This window comes from Petromyzon marinus, unplaced genomic scaffold (assembly GCF_048934315.1).
Source record: "Petromyzon marinus isolate PM22_M1 ecotype Great Lakes invasive population unplaced genomic scaffold, UKy_Petmar_22M1.pri1.0 PM_Scaffold_7, whole genome shotgun sequence".
Lineage (NCBI taxonomy): Eukaryota > Metazoa > Chordata > Hyperoartia > Petromyzontiformes > Petromyzontidae > Petromyzon > Petromyzon marinus.
The window spans coordinates 3,432,837-3,446,104 of record NW_027423677.1 but is presented as its reverse complement, the minus strand read 5'-3'; the positions used below and the strand labels follow the sequence as shown (position 1 = coordinate 3,446,104).

Below are 13,268 nucleotides of genomic sequence, written 5' to 3'. Positions count from 1 at the left end.
CACTCAAACCACCAACTCACTCTCACTCAAACCACCAACTCACTCAAACTACCAACTCACTCAAACCACCAACTCACTCTCACTCAAACCACCAACTCACTCAACCATCAACTCACTCAACCCACCATCTCACTCAAACCACCAACTCACTCAAACCACCAACTCACTCAAACCACCAACTCACTCAAACCACCATCTCACTCAAACCACCACCATCTCACTCAAACCTCCAACTCACTCAAACCACCAACTCACTCAAACCACCATCTCACTCAAACCACCACCATCTCACTCAAACCACCAACTCACTCAAACTACCAACTCACTCAAACCACCATCTCACTCAAACCACCACCATCTCACTCAAACCTCCAACTCACTCAAACCACCAACTTACTCAAACCACCAACTCACTCAAACCACCAACTCACTCAAACCATCAACTCACTCAAACCACCAACTCACTCAAACCACCATCTCACTCAAACCACCAAATCACTCAAACCACCAACTCACTCAAACCACCATCTCACTCAAACCACCAACTCACTCAACCACCAACTCATTCAAGCCACCAACTCACTCAAACCACCATCTCACTCAAACCACCATCTCACTCGAACCATCAACTCACTCAAACCACCATCTCACTCAAACCAACAACTCACTCAAACCACCATCTCACTCAAACCACCAACTCACTCAAACCACCATCTCACTCAAACCACCATCTCACTCAAACCACCATCTCACTCAAACCACCATCTCACTCAAACCACCATCTCACTCAAACCACCATCTCACTCAAACCACCATCTCACTCAAACCACCATCTCACTCAAACCATCATCTCACTCAAACCACCAACTCACTCAAACCACCATCTCACTCAAACCATCAGCTCACTCAAACCACCAACTCACTCTCACTCAAACCACCAACTCACTCAAACTACCAACTCACTCAAACCACCAACTCACTCTCACTCAAACCACCAACTCACTCAACCATCAACTCACTCAACCCACCATCTCACTCAAACCACCAACTCACTCAAACCACCAACTCACTCAAACCACCATCTCACTCAACCATCAACTCACTGAAACCACCAACTCACTCAAACCATCAACTCACTCAAACCACCATCTCACTCAAACCACCAACTCACTCAAACCACCATCTCACTCAAACCACCAACTCACTCAAACCACCAACTCACTCAAACCATCAACTCACTCAAACCACCAACTCACTAAAACCACCAACTCACTCAAACCACGAACTCACTCAAACCATCAACTCACTCAAACCACCAACTCACTCAAACCACCATCTCACTCAAACCACCAACTCACTCAAACCACCAACTCACTCAAACCACCATCTCACTCAAACCACCAACTCACTCAACCACCAACTCACTCAAACCACCAACTCACTCAACCACCATCTCACTCAAACCACCATCTCACTCAAACCACCATCTCACTCGAACCATCAACTCACTCAAACCACCAACTCACTCAAACCACCAACTCACTCAAACCACCATCTCACTCAAACCACCATCTCACTCGAACCATCAACTCACTCAAACCACCATCTCACTCAAACCACCAACTCACTCAAATCACCATCTCACTCAACCACCATCTCACTCAACCACCATCTCACTCAAACCTCCAACTCACTCAAACCACCAACTCACTCAACCACCAACTCACTCAAGCCACCAACTCACTCAAACCACCATCTCACTCAAACCACCATCTCACTCGAACCATCAACTCACTCAAACCACCATCTCACTCAAACCAACAACTCACTCAAACCACCATCTCACTCAAACCACCAACTCACTCAAACCACCATCTCACTCAAACCACCACCATCTCACTCAAACCTCCAACTCACTCAAACCACCAACTCACTCAAACCACCATCTCACTCAAACCACCACCATCTCACTCAAACCACCAACTCACTCAAACCACCAACTCACTCAAACCACCATCTCACTCAAACCACCACCATCTCACTCAAACCTCCAACTCACTCAAACCACCAACTCACTCAAACCACCAACTCACTCAAACCACCAACTCACTCAAACCATCAACTCACTCAAACCACCAACTCACTCAAACCACCATCTCACTCAAACCACCAACTCACTCAAACCACCAACTCACTCAAACCACCATCTCACTCAAACCACCAACTCACTCAACCACCAACTCACTCAAGCCACCAACTCACTCAAACCACCATCTCACTCAAACCACCATCTCACTCAAACCATCATCTCACTCGAACCATCAACTCACTCAAACCACCATCTCACTCAAACCAACAACTCACTCAAACCACCATCTCACTCAAACCACCAACTCACTCAAACCACCATCTCACTCAAACCACCATCTCACTCAAACCACCAACTCACTCAAACCACCATCTCACTCAAACCAACATCTCACTCAAACCACCATCTCACTCAAACCACCATCTCACTCAAACCACCATCTCACTCAAACCATCATCTCACTCAAACCACCAACTCACTCAAACCACCATCTCACTCAAACCATCAACTCACTCAAACCACCAACTCACTCTCACTCAAACCACCAACTCACTCAAACTACCAACTCACTCAAACCACCAACTCACTCTCACTCAAACCACCAACTCACTCAACCATCAACTCACTCAACCCACCATCTCACTCAAACCACCAACTCACTCAAACCACCAACTCACTCAAACCACCATCTCACTCAACCATCAACTCACTGAAACCACCAACTCACTCAAACCATCAACTCACTCAAACCACCAACTCACTCAAACCACCAACTCACTCAAACCATCAACTCACTCAAACCACCAACTCACTAAAACCACCATCTCACTCAAACCACCAACTCACTCAAACCACGAACTCACTCAAACCATCAACTCACTCAAACCACCAACTCACTCAAACCACCATCTCACTCAAACCACCAACTCACTCAAACCACCAACTCACTCAAACCACCATCTCACTCAAACCACCAACTCACTCAACCACCAACTCACTCAAACCACCAACTCACTCAACCACCATCTCACTCAAACCACCATCTCACTCAAACCACCATCTCACTCGAACCATCAACTCACTCAAACCACCAACTCACTCAAACCACCAACTCACTCAAGCCACCATCTCACTCAAACCACCATCTCACTCGAACCATCAACTCACTCAAACCACCATCTCACTCAAACCACCAACTCACTCAAATCACCATCTCACTCAACCACCATCTCACTCAACCACCATCTCACTCAAACCTCCAACTCACTCAAACCACCAACTCACTCAACCACCAACTCACTCAAGCCACCAACTCACTCAAACCACCATCTCACTCAAACCACATCTCACTCGAACCATCAACTCACTCAAACCACCATCTCACTCAAACCAACAACTCACTCAAACCACCATCTCACTCAAACCACCAACTCACTCAAACCACCATCTCACTCAAACCACCATCTCACTCAAACCACCAACTCACTCAAACCACCATCTCACTCAAACCACCATCTCACTCAAACCACCATCTCATTCAAACCACCATCTCACTCAAACCACCATCTCACTCAAACCACCATCTCACTCAAACCATCAACTCACTCAAACCACCAACCCACTCTCACTCAAACCACCAACTCACTCAAACTACCAACTCACTCAAACCACCAACTCACTCTCACTCAAACCACCAACTCACTCAACCATCAACTCACTCAACCCACCATCTCACTCAAACCACCAACTCACTCAAACCACCAACTCACTCAAACCACCATCTCACTCAACCATCAACTCACTGAAACCACCAACTCACTCAAACCATCAACTCACTCAAACCACCATCTCACTCAAACCACCAACTCACTCAAACCACCATCTCACTCAAACCACCAACTCACTCAAACCACCAACTCACTCAAACCATCAACTCACTCAAACCACCATCTCACTCAAACCACCAACTCACTCAAACCACCATCTCACTCAAACCACCAACTCACTAAAACCACCATCTCACTCAAACCACCAACTCACTCAAACCACGAACTCACTCAAACCATCAACTCACTCAAACCACCAACTCACTCAAACCACCAACTCACTCAAACCACCATCTCACTCAAACCACCATCTCACTCGAACCATCAACTCACTCAAACCACCAACTCACTCAAACCACCAACTCACTGAAACCACCATCTCACTCAAACCACCATCTCACTCGAACCATCAACTCACTCAAACCACCATCTCACTCAAACCACCAACTCACTCAAATCACCATCTCACTCAACCACCATCTCACTCAACCACCATCTCACTCAAACCTCCAACTCACTCAAACCACCAACTCACTCAACCACCAACTCACTCAAGCCACCAACTCACTCAAACCACCATTTCACTCAAACCACCATCTCACTCGAACCATCAACTCACTCAAACCACCATCTCACTCAAACCAACAACTCACTCAAACCACCATCTCACTCAAACCACCAACTCACTCAAACCACCATCTCACTCAAACCACCATCTCACTCAAACCACCAACTCACTCAAACCACCATCTCACTCAAACCACCATCTCACTCAAACCACCATCTCACTCAAACCACCATCTCACTCAAACCACCATCTCACTCAAACCACCATCTCACTCAAACCATCAACTCACTCAAACCACCAACTCACTCTCACTCAAACCACCAACTCACTCAAACTACCAACTCACTCAAACCACCAACTCACTCAAACCACCAACTCACTCAACCATCAACTCACTCAACCCACCATCTCACTCAAACCACCAACTCACTCAAACCACCAACTCACTCAAACCACCATCTCACTCAACCATCAACTCACTGAAAACACCAACTCACTCAAACCATCAACTCACTCAAACCACCATCTCACTCAAACCACCAACTCACTCAAACCACCATCTCACTCAAACCACCAACTCACTCAAACCACCATCTCACTCAAACCACCAACTCACTCAAACCACCAACTCACTCAAACCATCAACTCACTCAAACCACCATCTCACTCAAACCACCAACTCACTCAAACCACCATCTCACTCAAACCACCAACTCACTAAAACCACCATCTCACTCAAACCACCAACTCACTCAAACCACGAACTCACTCAAACCATCAACTCACTCAAACCACCAACTCACTCAAACCACCAACTCACTCAAACCACCAACTCACTCAAACCACCAACTCACTCAAACCACCATCTCACTCAAACCACCAACTCACTCAACCACCAACTCACTCAAACCACCAACTCACTCAACCACCATCTCACTCAAACCACCATCTCACTCAAACCACCATCTCACTCGAACCATCAACTCACTCAAACCACCATCTCACTCAAACCACCAACTCACTCAAATCACCATCTCACTCAACCACCATCTCACTCAACCACCATCTCACTCAAACCTCCAACTCACTCAAACCACCAACTCACTCAAACCACCATCTCACTCAAACCACCACCATCTCACTCAAACCTCCAACTCACTCAAACCACCAACTCACTCAAACCACCATCTCACTCAAACCACCACCATCTCACTCAAACCACCAACTCACTCAAACCACCAACTCACTCAAACCACCACCATCTCACTCAAACCACCAACTCACTCAAACCACCATCTCACTCAAACCACCATCTCATTCAAACCACCATCTCACTCAAACCATCAACTCACTCAAACCACCATCTCACTCAAACCACCAACTCACTCAAACCACCATCTCACTCAAACCACCATCTCACTCAAACCACCATCTCACTCAAACCACCATCTCACTCAAACCACCATCTCACTCAAACCACCATCTCACTCAAACCATCAACTCACTCAAACCACCAACTCACTCTCACTCAAACCACCAACTCACTCAAACTACCAACTCACTCAAACCACCAACTCACTCTCACTCAAACCACCAACTCACTCAACCATCAACTCACTCAACCCACCATCTCACTCAAACCACCAACTCACTCAAACCACCAACTCACTCAAACCACCATCTCACTCAACCATCAACTCACTGAAACCACCAACTCACTCAAACCATCAACTCACTCAAACCACCATCTCACTCAAACCACCAACTCACTCAAACCACCATCTCACTCAAACCACCAACTCACTCAAACCACCAACTCACTCAAACCATCAACTCACTCAAACCACCAACTCACTAAAACCACCATCTCACTCAAACCACCAACTCACTCAAACCACGAACTCACTCAAACCATCAACTCACTCAAACCACCAACTCACTCAAACCACCATCTCACTCAAACCACCAACTCACTCAAACCACCAACTCACTCAAACCACCATCTCACTCAAACCACCAACTCACTCAACCACCAACTCACTCAAACCACCAACTCACTCAACCACCATCTCACTCAAACCACCATCTCACTCAAACCACCATCTCACTCGAACCATCAACTCACTCAAACCACCATCTCACTCAAACCACCAACTCACTCAAATCACCATCTCACTCAACCACCATCTCACTCAACCACCATCTCACTCAAACCTCCAACTCACTCAAACCACCAACTCACTCAAACCACCATCTCACTCAAACCACCACCATCTCACTCAAACCTCCAACTCACTCAAACCACCAACTCACTCAAACCACCATCTCACTCAAACCACCACCATCTCACTCAAACCTCCAACTCACTCAAACCACCAACTCACTCAAACCACCATCTCACTCAAACCACCACCATCTCACTCAAACCACCAACTCACTCAAACCACCAACTCACTCAAACCACCACCATCTCACTCAAACCACCAACTCACTCAAACCACCATCTCACTCAAACCACCATCTCATTCAAACCACCATCTCACTCAAACCATCAACTCACTCAAACCACCATCTCACTCAAACCACCAACTCACTCAAACCACCAACTCACTCAAACCACCAACTCACTCAAACCACCATCTCATTCAAACCACCATGTCACTCAAACCACCATCTCATTCAAACCACGATCTCACTCAAACCACCAACTCACTCAAACCACCATTTCACTCAAACCACCACCATCTCACTCAAATCACCAACTCACTCAAACCACCAACTCACTCAAACCACCATCTCACTCAAACCACCAACTCTCTCAAACCACCAACTCACTCAAACCACCAACTCACTCAAACCACCAACTCACTCAAACCACCACCATCTCACTCAAACCACCATCTCACTCAAACCACCATCTCACTCAAACCACCAACTCACTCAAACCACCAAACTCACTCAAACCACCAACTCACTCAAACCACCAAACTCACTCAAACCACCATCTCACTCAAACCACCATCTCACTCAAACCACCATCTCACTCAAACCACCATCTCACTCTAAAAGGTTGAAGGTTAAGGTGCAGGCAGCCCTGAAAATATATTGGCTCGCGCCACTGCAAGCTCCCTTTTGGAGGATATGTTGTTGAGCCAGACGTTTGGAAGAGTTGGGAGTAACCCACATTTTACCCCACCACACACGACCTGCCGATGGACTACCCATTGACAGTGCTGAGTGGACAACGGCAGGGCCAGTGAGGGGGGATTTAAGAAACGGTTCAATCACCTGCCGCGCTTGGAGGATGAACCGGCGGCATTTGGGTTGCCAAGCCCAGTGTGATAACCGTCACATTATGGCAGCATCATAATCTGAATATTTTTCCTGGATCAATCCGATGAGCTATAAAGCTCTTTTTCACAGGTGTCCAGCACCACTTCATCATTTGGATGAGGGGTTCCTGAATCAGGTGAGAGACAGATTTGTCCTCCTCTACCAGGTGAGGTCGGGCAATTTTACTTCTCACTTCACCTTCCTCACCTCAACTGATAAGGTAGGAAAATCATTGCTCCTTAACTAGGTGAGAGCCCAATCAGGTGTGACCTGTGGTGCATAAGGGGACCACACCAATGATAAAAAAAAATACTAAACTATTTTTTATTTAAAAATAGAAGAAGGGAAATGATAAAAATATAAAACAATACAATTATCACGACGTTTCGACTGCAACACAAGCAATCATCATCGCTTCTACATGACTTTACCGAAAGAACCAAGAATATGAATCCCTGCAGTCACGAAAGCTTTAAATCAAAATGTATTTTTTATTTATTTACCAAGGTCACATCTATTACAGCAGCCACTATACCTGACCAGTGTTACTCATTTCTACTGTTACCTATTATTATTATGATTAGTGTGTGGACCCACCACAATGCGTTATACCCCTGCTACAACTTTATCACCTTAGTTCTCATCTGATCTCCGATGCTAAGCAGAGTTAAGCCTGGGCTTGCCCTGAGCTACAGACGTGTGACTGTCAGGTGACCAGGGGATGGCAGTGCTGAGTGTTTTCTTCAGCTGCAAGCCGAATGTGGGGAGTTGTGTCGACTGACAGGCAAAGCTGTACCAGCTCAGCGCTCAGACCTCTTGAGACACATACCCACATTACGATCATATGATATAATGTTTCGTTTTAGGTGGAGCGCCGTTCATGCAAATTGCATGAACAATGTCACTGCAGCCAAGCGGTGAGCCAGCACCAACAATTGCCCAAGCTCTATATACCAATATATTCCAGCCAATGTATGCGTGTTTATTCACGTGGGGGGGCAACACTTTATCCCATACACAAGGGACAGATAATATTAGTCCACATTTTGCTCTGCTGCCTTTTGGCATATCCAGGGTATGGCACTTCCTGCATGCTCACGGGAAAGAAGTTTCGCAACATTTGCGTGATCCATGAATCCTCGCCTCAACGGTGCTGGATTACAGGCGTGCACTACCGCCGCCCGGCTAATGAATGCTCCCCTCGTGTGTATGTTTGCGTGTGTGCTTGCTTCTCAGATTGACCTGCTGGAGGACCCGTGCCTGCTTAACGTGGTGATTCTATAGACGGTGTTGCAGGAGATCCGCCATCGCTCCGCTCCTGTCTACAAGAGACTTCGCGACATCATCTCCACTCCGCAGAAACACTTCTACGCCTTCACCAATGAGCACCATCGGTAGGCGCAGCTCTCCAAACGGTCCTAGCCATCTCGCCAATCCAGTGTGCACGGCACACGAATTGACGCCTCTTTACTTCTGAACTGTGGCACACGGTGGCGGTTGGTGGCGCAAAGTCTCGTTGGGACTGTTTCCCAGTGCCATGAGGGCCAGCAGAGTTGGTGGCGTAGTGGCGTTGTGCATAAGGCTGCCCCTGTCCAGATGGCCAAGGATTGGTAGCTGATTTTTTCGCCAGGGCTGAAATTAATTGCACTCCCTTTATTGAATTTTGGCACTCTGTGGGGTGGGGTTTGAATTGTATGTATGTTGAACTTCCTTCACACAGTACATAGCCAACTGTGCTACGTACAGTTGAGATAATAAACTGTGCATCTGATTCGGCTCGTGGGACTGAACGCCCCCGTGGCTTGAGTTACTGAGCAGAAAGGCGTTTTATAAATGTAATTCATGATTATTAAATACATTTCTTGTCATTAAAACTGGATTCCTGAAGGCGTTTGCAGCACTCGGAGGGAAACCTCTGACATTATGCCTAACAACTCACAGGACTACATGATTTACACTTCTCGCAGAGCTGTGCTGATTTTACTGCCCCAGAAGAGGTACAAATTTCCTAGTCGACCTCTTAAGCACCATTTCAACTCCACAACTTTGTTACTGTGACTCGCGTGCAAGTGATTACACAGCAACGCCCAGTGTGATTGTCTAACAGCGCCGTAACTTGATTGTCGTGTGTCTCAGAGACACGTACGTGGAGCAGAAGAAGGGGGATCCTTCCAATGACCGTAACGACCGAGCCATCCGATATTCTGCGTTGACTATTCCACCTGAAGACGGAAGCTTGTGTTGCCTCCAAAACGTCGTGATTGAATTGTTTTCTTTTATTTTTTATTTTATCTACGTGACTTTACCGAATAAAACCAAAGAGTATGAATCCTTGCAGTCACGAAAGCTTCAAATCTTGTCACACTGCTTTTCACATGTAACAGCCCTCTTTTTGAATCCACTGCTGGGTGTGGGCCTCGTTCTGTGCGAGGTTGTGCAAGGTTGTTTGACCGTACGGTAGATCCCCGTTGAATGCGCGTTCACACTACGCGTTTTGGCTTTAACACGGTTTTACCTTTTTATGGAAAGTTTCTAGATTTTAACGCTCAACCGCGCTCGCTACATTGCAAGTATAGCGCGTGGTCACGGACTACTTTTCTGAGCGGCGTCGGTGTTAGCAGTGTTGTTGGATGATGCTAGAAGCTGTAGTACTGATGTATGCTGTGATACCCAGCGTACCTTCCTCTTCCTCGGTCTTTGTTCCAGCAGGATCTTTGTGCGCGGAGCATCATCTTGCTCCATTATATTTTTCACTCACCATATCTCTCACTTGAGATTTAATTAAAGGAGTGTCATACTTAGCATATTGATAGAGATACTATATAAACACAACACATTTTAAAATAAACATGTAAAACAGTGTACTGTGCTATCAAAAACAATTAAATTGCGGGCTGGAACGGCACCCCCACCTTTACCGTTATTTGTTATGGGAACATTACTCCCGCTGAACGCAGATTAGTTTCACTTAGCAATTGTCAGGAACGCAACCCCCGTGTTAAGCGAGGACTTGCTGTATCTCACAACCTTTGGTCAGTGCGGGTTGGTGACGATGATAGCGCGGAACAAAACAATGGACATTGCTTCACCGCCATATGCTGCCCACCACAGCCTATAACAATCTGCTGCGGTCGACTTTACCAAAGGCTGCTTTATAATACTCCAATGGCATGACAACAATACGATGATAATATCCGAGTAGATGGGAGCCTCGGAAAGAACGATTTGCCCCCCAGCTTCACGATTAAATGAATACCACGGCTCGGGGCCGTGATCCCATTTAAGGATCCCTCTCTTTAACAGTGGTAAATGTAGTGCCTCTTACTCTTTGTTTTTTTTCGGTAAAGTCACGTATAAATAAGAAATAATAAAATAACATAATAACGTACGACGTTTCGGTTGCAACACAAGCAGCCATCATCAGGTACAGAAGAGCTAAATTTACGAGAGAGAAGAAACACATAACCCCAGATGTATATACAGACACCCAAGTAGGGGGGAACTAACACAGATACAACAGGGGACACAGAGAGAAGCATACCAAACAAACAGGGTTTAGCAAAATCGCTGGTTGTAATCGCCAGGGAAACGATATACAGTCCTAGAATAAATGACTGTGCATTTGATAAGGCCACGTGAAGGTGTTGTGATCCCCGCTCTCTATTAGGGTGAGGGCTATCTCTTTGCAAACACCCATGACCTCACGACCACAACGAAGAGCATGTAAGAGATTTGTGGCTGGCCAGATGGTGTCGTACACACGTGTCATTTGGCATTGTGGTGAAACAAATTCAGCTCGATTATAATGTGACTGGACATGCTCGGGAACAATGCCCCATATAAACGTGGATGTCCAGCCAGATGAGCTGGCACGCAGCTGTAGGCTGACCCCATAGCCAGGTGATATCACACTCCTCCATAATCTTGTTGATATGCTCAGTTGAGGTGATGCCTACCTGTAGTTCTACTGATCGGAGGCTGACACTCATTGCTCATTTGAAGACGAGAACAATTCACTTTAATGGGCAACATCAAGTGCATAGATCCTCATATGCTGTTATCTAAATTTTGTATCGCCTCGGTGATTTAGTTAAATTGCAATGAAGAGAACTGGTGTATAAATCAGCCAAACGTGTGCTCAACGAGTGTACGGTTGGCAGATATAAATAGATCTTATTGTTTTCTGCTCTACTGACAAACCATGACTTTATTTACCAATATATATTTTAAAATATATATACAGATAAAAAATAGATGTTGTTGCTTGACTGCTGCTGCTTATCTTGTTTAAATTAAGCCTCTTTCATTTCTGGCCCTCACTCTCAGCAATAAAAAAAAGACTTGGCACTGACTCCTGGCCCTTTACATGGGGAGATGATCTGAACACTTGCAATGAATACGTTTTCACCCTTAAATGTTAAGTGTTACGTTCACAAAATGTGTCTGTTTCCAATAATATGCGTTAATTGTGTTTTGACCGACCATCTGTTGCTTTATATGGTTTCCAAATTTTCCTAAACCCTGTTTGTTTGGTATGCTTCTGTCTCTGTGTCCCCTGTTGTATCTGTGTTAGTTCCCCCCTACTTGGGTGTCTGTATATACATCTGGGGTTATGTGTTTCCTCTCTCTCGTAAATTTAGCTCTTCTGTACCTGATGATGGCTGCTTGTGTTGCAACCGAAACGTCGTACGCTATTATGTTATTTTATTATTTCTTATTTATACGTGACTTTACCGAAAAAAAACAAAGAGTAATTCCTGCAGTCACGAAAGCTTTGAATCAAGTCTGTAGTGCCTCTTGTTAAACAGTGCTTCAGTTAAACAGGAAAATTAATAAATCCAGCAGGCATGACTTGAAAAGTAACAAATTTACATTTTGGGTGGCACTCTAAATCGTCCGGTAAATCGTGTCGCCAATTATAATTTCTGCGTTTATCTGCGCGTGTCTGTGTACCCCCAGTGGAGGAATACGTGCGCAGCTTGCTGGACAACCCTGAGTTGATTGACCGTCTGGCACTGGCCTCGGAGCAGGTGAGACTCCGTATGCATGCATCAGCTCTGCCCCCCCCTCATATTTATGGTGCGGGCCTGTACCCTTGTCCGACCCCTCACTTCCGCGTTGCATCCAGCTGCCTCACTGAAGAAAGGGACACTTGCCTTGCGCTGAGTACGACGTTTCGCTGGTTGTAATCGCCAGGGAAACGATATACTCGATTTGTAAGTGTTGTGGGTTTACTCTCCAATACACTGGCGTGCTGCAGTAGTAACTAATTGACACGTTTTGTTTTACGTAACAAACCTTACTAATTGTCTGTGCCGGGTTAACTACGCACATTTACGCGCTCTTACCCAAAAAACCTTTATTATGGATAATATTGGTCGCAAAAGAACACGTGTTAAACAGCTCCCGTTTAGAACGTCTCATCCTCACCATCAATGGTCAATCAATCAAA

General features: G+C 45.8%; 1 long non-coding RNA gene across 1 annotated transcript in view; it reads left to right on the top strand.

Moving 5' to 3' along the window:
* The window catches only part of LOC142923775 (uncharacterized), a 34,045-nt gene extending 23,895 nt beyond the window's left edge, over positions 1–10,150 (top strand). Inside the window, exon 2 of the long non-coding RNA XR_012940831.1 lies at positions 9,053–10,150. This is a non-coding gene — a long non-coding RNA (uncharacterized LOC142923775). The remainder of the gene's footprint in view (positions 1–9,052) is intronic.
* The last annotated feature ends 3,118 nt before the right edge of the window (positions 10,151–13,268 follow it).